Below are 6540 nucleotides of genomic sequence, written 5' to 3'. Positions count from 1 at the left end.
GAAAACAGCAGAGACAGCAGAGGGAGAGACAGCTGGACCTTCATCAGGGGGAGCAGCAGCAGACTCTGGATCGCTGGAATCTGCTGGGTCTGTAGTAGTGACAAACATGTTTTAGTTTTTTTTTTTTTTTTGGTAGATACAGTACATTAAATGTCTAGGTTATTCTGGCTTTACACACAGCTGCACTACTTCCTGAACTTCAGCCAGCTCCTATATTTCCTGTCTTACATTATTGGACACACTGATTAATCCAGGTGTTTGACCATTGTTGTGAGGTCAGAGGTCAGAGCTGTGCATAAATCCTATTACAGCACATAAAGCATTTTACAGATACAGTTCTAGCCATAGCAATATCTATCCTCCACAACACTTGACCCTAGACTTGTTTATTCGAGCTATTGAGAATTAAAAAAAAAAAACAGTTTCAGTCAAACCTCCGATGGTAAGCCCTGATGGGCCTGCAGTCTCTCCCTCGTCTTCCATGGACCCTACACTGACCTCCGCGGCCCCATCTCCCTCGACCCCCAGCTCCATGTTCCCGCTTGTTTCACGGGGGGTGACAAAGGGGTCGAGGAAAGATAGGACCGCGAAGAACTTCCACCTCTTTGCTGTCCCTGCTGCTGCCCCACTCCGTGTCTCTGTCCCCTTCCTCTTTTCCCTCATATACGTGTCCCTGAGGCTCTTCCACTTCCTGCGACACACATCAACTGACAAAAACACACGTAAATTAAATGTTGAATCTAGTAAAACAGGAACTTTATGCTGGGAAAGACAGCTAAGCTAACTGGGGCTATGCTAATGCTAACGTTCATAGATGCTAACCAATAGCTGCAAACAAACAAGAAATACATATCACTGATTCTTGAGACTTCGGCAAAAACATGTCCCACTAAGAGTAGTGACAATATCTATGAAAATTAATCACATTTTCTGATTTAGAATACTGAAGGTTGATCATCTGATAATGTTTTGCACAAATATAACACATTTTTCCTATTTTTGTTGATATTTGTATTAATTATTTGATTATATACAAGGCCAGTACCCACAAAAGCACATGTCCTCTGACAAGTTCATCTCATTTCAATTTAATATTAAACTGTGAAAAAGTTATTTAAAATGCATAATATATATGTGAGATGAACAAGCAAATTTTAAAAAGCATTTAAAACTAAAATCAATGGATTTTCAAAAATATTTACTTAAAGTTTGTGGCTGCCAAAAATGCGTCCCAGGTTTTTGTCAACACAGTCAGATTTTTATGAATAAGCTTTTAAATCAGGCAACTACATGGTCAGCTGTATTCCTGAGGACCCCTTTCCACTCTGCTACATCCACTAAATGACATAACATCACACAGGCTCCTATAAGTTTGCTATTTTTCCAATAATCTTCACATATTTATTGATATTGCTAGTGTCACAAACATGACGTGTCAACACTGTCTCTTTCGTATATGGAAAATTCTTCTAGATTATTACACAGATGTAAGCAGTCTAAGAGTGAATCAGAGCTAGCTAGCAACAGAGAGAAAACAAAATGGCTCCTGTTTAGAGTTCATGCGTTTTATCTAAAAAACTGTGTTTTTGTCAACACTGTCAGACGTCAACACTGTCAGATTCTCTGTCTGACTGTGGTGACACATATATGACAGTGTTGACAAAAATATCCAAATCATCCACAATGGAGGCTTAAATATAATAATGAAGCCTAATAATTAATGTTTACAATAAACAGTATTAATAGTAATTTGATGTGTAATAATTCTTTATCCTCTTTATTAACAATATACATAATTTTTCTTCTACACTTAGGCCATGTTTCACATATTCACATTGGTCACATTTCATAATATAATTAAAATGTTTATTTTATTTAATTTAATTGAATGTACTTACAATTAAATATAGAATTGAATACACTTGGTGATTTACTGATGAAAATGTTGCATGCATTTTAAGGAAGTATGGTGAGGCCCGGGAGCCCAGATGACAGATATTTTGCATAAAAACACACCCACAAATGACGTCAGGATTGAAGCTGAACCAACTAGTGGTACCAAGCAGTAACAGCATGAGGCAGTAGATTTTAAAGATATGGGCTGTTTTATTTAGCAATGTTACCTGTCGCAATGATGCGACCTTGGTGTCTATAGGGTGAAGCCACTGTCACCACTGTCAGACTCCGTCACCACTGTCAGACTCCGTCACCACTGTCAGATTAAAGTTTTTTTTTTGTTGTGAAATAGTATGTTTTCAACCTGTTATTCCAAAGCAGGTGATGTACTAAAGGAACCTTTTTCTTTAAATCCAAAAATGTGTTCATTTGTGTTCAAAACGGTCATTTCCTATATTTAATTCAAATAATAAGACTCACATGATGTCAGAGTTTTCAAAGTGCACACGTAAAACAGCATAAAAAGTGATTAAAAGAGAATATAAAACATTTAGCAACAATATTGTGTACTTAAGGTAAAGGCATATTCTATAAACTGTTCTAAATCTATATCAGACCAAATAAATAGCAATAATTCCCTTTTTCTTGTGTCTGACTGTGTTGACAAAAATTAAGTAATGGCCTGAAAAACACACATTTTATGAAAAAATTACAAAGTCAGGAGGTTGCACCGAATCATTAGTTGATTGCTGAGAATTTGTTCTATAAACATATAAGTATAGATTTCTTAATGTTTGATCTTTTTTATTTTCAAAAATAAAACCTGTTTTATCCAAATTCTCAAGAATCAGTGATATTAAAAACATTTACCAGGGAATCCAGACACCTCGCTTACTCTGATCCACGCCTGCTCCTTTTTGTTTCTATCTCGGTAAAGGAGACAGGACGTGTCATAGAGCACTGGGTGAGCTGTCACAGCCACGATGAGCTTGTCCTCCATGTTTTCAGCAAGTGATCCAGAACACGGTCGCGCCGTCGCGGACGTCAGGACGTGAGGAGAATCTCAACGCTGATTGGCTGTCGCGTCACGGCGTCACGCGATGTCGCCGCAAAAGTTCAATATTTTCAACTCGCGCGTTGACGCGATTTTCGCGGCATCGCGTCCATCGCGTCGCGTGTCGCCCGGCGCGATTTCGCGTAAAATCGCGTCTGTGCATTGACTTGTAATCTAGACGCGCGACAACGCAGCATCGCGTTTGGTGTGAACACCCCTTAAAACGTCACACGACGGCCTATTCACCTTATTTTGCGCTGGATCTAGTGTGTGGAAGTGCTGTTGTTGTGAATTGTTGAACAATCCACTTCCCTATCCACTGAGCTATGTGTTAGTAGCCTACTGGCACTCTGGTTGAGAAGAACAAGTAGCCTAGTACGTTTACGTGTCTGCTCTACTCTTTCCCAGAGAAGCAGTAGCTTACGTGAATTTGCCGTCGGACCGCAGTAGCCGTCATTGTTGCCGCCAATAGCGGTGCGTAGCAGCTCCAGAGCTCGGGTGATTGGGTGGATGTAGGCTATCAACGATCGATATCAAGGGTGTCAACGTTTACAATTTTTTTCTACACGTGTAACCTGGGCTTCTAACCGACGTGTACACTGTTACACTGGAGATTATGATCTCTTTCTATCGCGGGGGAGGGGGGGGGGGTCGCTGTCTGTCTGGACTGTGTCAAAGATTGTCAGCGAGTGAGACGACATCTCACTCTGTTAGATCTCTGCTACGACCGTCACTGGATTAGCGAGGTATGTTGAGTCTAAAGCCAGGCTCTCCCGGCTAGATCACCATTATGCTTAGTTCATGGTTCAACAACAACAACAACAACAACTTTATTTATATAGCACATTTCATGCGACAAGCGCAAACTCAATGTGCTTTCACAAAAATAGAACAACATTACAGCTCGTAAAATACGTATAGAAAAAACACAATAAGAAAACAATAAGAAGAAAGTGTTGCAGATTAAAAACAATTTAAAAACTAAAAAACTTGTTAGGAAAGAGGGGAATATTGCAAATTAAAGAAAAACAACAATTAAAAACTAAAAGCTTGTGAAAAAAGAAATGTTTTTAGTCTGCTTTTAAAAGAAGATACTGTTGTAGCAGACCTGTGTTCGTGAGGTAGGGAATTCCAAAGAGTAGGACCATAATGACTGAAGGCACCATGAGCTGAGTTTGAGTGTATTCTTGGAATAGTGAGTAGACCTTTACTTGATGATCTCAGGGATCTGTCTGGTGTGTACTCAGTGAGCATGTCAGAGATGTAGGGAGGAGCTGCACCGTTCAGAGCTTTAAAAACAATAAGTAAAATTTTAAAATCAATTCTTTGCTTCACTGGAAGCCAGTGAAGAGATGCTAAAATCGGAGTGATGTGTTCACATCTTTTGGTTCTTGTTAAAACTCTGGCTGCAGCATTCTGGATAAGCTGCAGTTTATAAAGTGCTTGTTTTGTTAGTCCAGGTAAAAGTGCGTTGCAGTAGTCTAACCTACTTGAAATAAAAGCGTGAACCAACTTTTCAGAATCAGATTAAGGATAAAATGGGTCTAACTTTAGATATGTTCCTAAGATGGTAGAAAGCAGTCTTAGAAATGAAAGAGACATGCTTATGAAAGTTGAGATCAGCATCGAGAATCACACCTAGGTTTCTTACATGCTCACTAGGTTTCACAGGACAAGGAGTTAATAAGGAACAGATATGGTGCCTCAGAGTCTTCGGACCTACTACAAGAATTTCAGTTTCTTCATCGTTCAATTGTAGGAAGTTTTCAGCCATCCACTGTCTAACATCTTTAATACACTGAATGAGATCATTTACTGGGCTCAGGTGATCAGCAGAAACAGATATATGTATAGTTGTGTGTCGTCAGCATAGGAATGATATGAAATGTTGAGTTTATGGATTAAGTAACCAAGTGGGAGCATGTACAAGTTGAACAGGAGTGGGCCAAGAATAGACCCTTGGGGAACACCATAAGAAATGCTAACTTTGTCTGATTTGAAGTCAGCAATAGAAACAGAGTAGGATCTATGAGTAAGGTAGGAGGAAAGCCAGCTTAGAACAGTGCCTTTAAGGCCTACACAGTGCTCAAGGCACTGAAGCAGGATACCATGATCAACCGTGTCGAAAGCGGCACTGAGATCGAGAAGGACTAGGACTGAAACTTTATGGCTGTCAGAGTTGATTTTAAGATCGTTAACTACTCGGGTAAGGGCCGTTTCTGTACTATGGTTGACTCTAAAACCAGACTGATACATGTCAAATAGGTTATTTTCTGACAGATGTACATGTAATTGCTGATAGACTGCTTTTTCGAGAATTTTCCCCAGGAATGGAAGATTAGAAATGCTCAGGTTCAGGTTATGTTCAGAGTTTAATCATAAAATCGGCTATAAAAGCGCCGCTGTTTAACTATTTAACTCGTTTTCAGCTGGTCACACACACAGACAAAATACTGCTGCGACAGGTATCACACCGGAGCGGTTCGTCTCCCTCTTCAATCTGGGCTCTGGTGTCCGGCAGACAAAGAGACTGTTTCTGTTTACACACTTCTATACGTAGCTACACCCGGTAACGACTTAAATATTTTCATTGCAGTTCATTATATGTTTTCTTTGGGAGGTGGGTGCAGGTTGTGCTAGCCTGCTCCACAATATCCCTGCCTCTCCACTTTGTGTTCGAGACACACTGCCGTCTGCTCTTTACCCAGTTGCTGTGGCAGGGACATAATGCTAGACATAGCTAGCTGGTTAGCTACGCAGCACACATAAGCATGGATGTATTATATTAACACATAAGGCAGAGAGATGTGTAACAACAACAGAAACTAGAAAAAACGAAATATGTTTAAAACACTATTCTCCTTATTGATCAAGTTGCTGAGTAGCCGTCAACAATTAACAACAACAGCACTTCCGCATGTGATGCTTTACTCTGAAAGGGTCCAGATAACCCCGCCCCCTCATTTGAATATTGCAGCATGAAATAAAAGAGGAGATAAATAAATGTGACGTTATGAAATAAAAGTCGCCGGAAATAAATAAATGTGATGCTATGAAATAAAAGTCCCCAGAAATAAATAAATGTGACGTTATGAAATAAAAGTAACCGGAAATAAATAAATGTGACATTAGGAAATAAAAGAATCTGGAAATAAATAAATGAGGCGTTAGAAAATAAAAGTCTCCTGGAAAAATAAAAATGTTGTTTTTAAAATAAAAATATATGTATTTATATTTCATTTATATCTATTTATCATCCTATTTATTTAATTCGGGACTCATTTCATGGCTATATTTATTTATTTATGCATTTATTAATTTATTTCATTATGACTAAAACGGCTTTCCATACCTTACGGCAGTACGAGATAAGAACGCAGATGACGTCATGATGTCATGAATCGTGATTGGTTTGAGTTCGGAAAGTCGGAGGAAACCATGGAAACATGAAATGTTTGTACTGATGAAGTTCGGCTTGTGGTTAACATGGAGCTAATGCTAACATGGACACACACACACCATGGATCTTTTATAAGATAATGTAATACATCATGACACACACACGCCTTCGCGTTTTGGAACCTTTATTC

At 39.1% G+C, this 6540-nt stretch overlaps 1 pseudogene; it reads right to left on the bottom strand.

The window, feature by feature from the left end:
• Positions 1-547: 547 nt before the first annotated feature.
• Positions 548-6540, bottom strand: part of LOC146988136 (uncharacterized) — a 29059-nt pseudogene continuing 23066 nt past the window's right edge.

Source organism: Trachurus japonicus, chromosome 4, assembly GCF_045865225.1.
Source record: "Trachurus japonicus isolate A0001 chromosome 4, Traja_1.0".
Classification (NCBI taxonomy): domain Eukaryota; kingdom Metazoa; phylum Chordata; class Actinopteri; order Carangiformes; family Carangidae; genus Trachurus; species Trachurus japonicus.
This window is presented reverse-complemented; position numbering and strand designations above follow the sequence as displayed.